Below are 3,303 nucleotides of genomic sequence, written 5' to 3' on the forward strand. Positions count from 1 at the left end.
TTATCTCTACTTTCAATACTCCCATCATGAAAATTAGAAAATTGCTTTTATTTAAAAAAAAATTAACATTTTATTCTAGTAGATCAATGTGTAACTAATAAAGTTTAAATCATTTTGATCAACTTTTTAATTAGTATTTTTTATATATTAATAAAATAATTAAAAATAAAATCCATATTTATATATCTTTTCAAGGAAGGTAATAATAATTACACGACAAAAGTGACGAATCTATAAATATTTTTGAAGATAGACAAAAAATTATTATTAATGATATAAAATTTTTATATAACAAAAAATTTAATATCTTTGAAGATGGACAAAAAATTATTAATGATATAAATTTTTCGTATAGAATGAATGCAAAGAAATGGATAACTAACATGCAGGTTTCGAGTGAAGTATCCTCTGAACAACATTTACACTGCCACTGATAACAAGTGATATTAGAACAATTCTTTAAATAGCGAATTCTATGTCAAACGTTTCAATAAATAAAATATATAACATGAATAAATGTGATCATGTCACATGATGAGAACACCAGGGATAGAACGAGAGTGGGGACAGTTATCATTTAAAAATTTAAAATTATCTTATAGTTTTAACTTTTTATATATATTTTTTTATTAAAATCTATTTTCGTTTCCTTAAAATTTTAGTTCGTTCCTATCATAAAATTCAATGTTCGTAACCAGATTAAATAAGAGAAAATGTCACTTTATCAAGGCATAATATCTCTTGAGCTCATTGTAAGGCGAATCTATCAAGGTAGATAGGCCTCTTGACCCGTGAGTAGGATTAGACGTGAGTATCGAAGGATAATCATCATCTCAAAAATTCAAACTTTCCAATAACAAGTTTGAACATAAAAGCAAAATACAAAGAAAAAATAGCATTCAAACAAGGAAGATGGTTCCTGTCAATTTATTCAGAGAAACTCGATTCTACTTCTATAAAATCGACAGAGCGACCACTAAGTAACTTATCAAAAGTAGTTGCTTTCATCAGAATACTAATGCCAACCCTGGGCCGGCTGTTTAATCAGATTTAAACCGACCACGATCGAATAATCTTTTCGCAAACGGTGATACAGACATAAGCAATGAAAGAATATAAGATTACCGAGGAGCTGCAAGAGCATCTTATTCTGCTCTAGATTGACCAGCTCGAGAAGACAAGATGATGCCGACGATAAGGCCATAGAGAGCCAAAGCTTCAGCAAAGACGAGGATAAGGATCATTCCAACAAAAAGTTTTGGCTGCTGTGCATTTGCTCTTCAAATAAAAAGATAATCGCCAGGCGGCAAGTAGCATTCAAATGTTTTTTATTAAATTTTTTTAATGTTAATTTAATAAAAAAATTATATTTTATTAAAACTCATCACATCGAATTGATAAATTTCACGAACATAGTAATAAATATTGTAGATCCCAAAATAAAACCCGGGTTCCCTAATAGGCTAAATAAAAAAATCCAAATATCTTAATGGGCCAAAAAAATTGACTTGTTAGGTCATTTCTAAAATTAATTTGAGATCTACATGTAAATGTTACAGTGCAAAAAAAAACTTGTCACACCCATATAACAAGTTTATCTAAATAATATTTTTATGCAAATTTATCACATCGATGTGATAAATTTAAAAAAATATAATTTTTATTTAAATCAAAATGATAAAATATAATAAAAATATATATTTTATTAAAACTCATCATACTCACATAACAATTTTCAAGTTATCGTAATAAATATACTAGATCCAAAACTAATTTAGGATGGTCTAATTAGCCAATTTTTTTACCCGTCTATTGGGCCAATTTTGTCCATTAATCGGTTTGAAACGGCACCGTTTCCAGAATCCATTAGGAAACAGCCTTTTCCCGTGAAATTATTAGTGGAACAGATTGCCTAATGCTCAAGTGGGGCCGTAGTTTTCGCTTTAGTCGTTAATGATTGACAACTGCTTAAACTTAAATGGATAAGCTTTCCACTACCTTTTCCCTCTTGATGCACCTAAAATTCGCCACGTGTTATGAAAAAGGTTGCGTTCACACGTATTTTTATATTCACCCAGCCCGGTCAAACTTTATGATGCCATCTGCCTCTATGACTCGTGCCACCTGAATAACAAGACGCGTTTCATGGAATATTGCAAAATTATTTTAATTAACTTATATTTAATTTATTATTAATTAATTTATATTAATTATTATAAAACTAATTTTTAGTTTATTTACAACACTAAAATTTATAAATTTAACAACTATTTTTTCCGATTAAATAATTAATTAAATTATTACATCATTCTAATTATTAGCTTGGGACGCGGAGTATAGGGACAAAGTCATAAATTTTATGTAGAAAATTGACCAAAAAATTATAAAATTTTGGAGAGATCGGATGAAAAATAATATACAACATATACGGAATCAGAATTAAATATTGACAGATGTTGAAATATTATACTATTTAAGAAAAATATAAAGTCTAATTAGGTATTTAAACTCGAAATTTAGCATGAACCAAGTGACCTTAGTGATTAAGGGTTTGTTATTATCATTGATGTCCAGAGTTCAAGCAAGTATGTAGGGATATGAGCGTTCATTGTCAAATAGTTGAAAGTCTTTATACATATATTACCTTCTATTCACCCTAAATTAAAAAAATCTTAAAACTCAAAACTTAAGAGACAACTTCTAATTTGTCTAATATTTAAACTTACAATGAATTAAATTGTAATTAGATCAAAATTTAAGAACATGAAATACTATTTACTTTTAAGAACCTAAAATTTGAATATTTTTTAAATTTAAATATTTACTTTTACATAAACCAAAATACTATTAAACCAAAATTTTATCAAATATATAAAATTTAAGAGGGGTCAGGGCCCTTAACCTTAAGAGAGGTCCATCCCTGATATAGAAGTACTAAAATTTAATAAATACTTCTTTTTAAGAGGAATCAAATTTGTAACTTTTCTCATTTAATAAAAGAGTTAAAGGGACTTAAATTGTATTATCATTATTTGGGAAAGACTAAAAAAATGATTTTCCCCCCTTCAAATAATCAAGGGCCTTGCCTTCCATTGTTTTTGTCGGGAATGGAGCTACTATCTTAGTTTGGGAGAACAAAGTATAACATTTTTCAAAATGTGAGGGGGATAACTTAAATTATCCCATAAATATTTAAATTATATATATATATATAAGAAGGTTCTTTCCGAGATTAAGGGCGCTACAGCCATTCCCAATTAGTTCCACCGCCGGTCTTTGTTTTTGGTTGAATATTGAATGTTA

Source organism: Hibiscus syriacus, unplaced genomic scaffold (genome assembly GCF_006381635.1).
Source record: "Hibiscus syriacus cultivar Baekdansim isolate YM2019G1 unplaced genomic scaffold, ASM638163v2 tig00112344_pilon, whole genome shotgun sequence".
Taxonomy (NCBI): Eukaryota; Viridiplantae; Streptophyta; class Magnoliopsida; order Malvales; family Malvaceae; genus Hibiscus; species Hibiscus syriacus.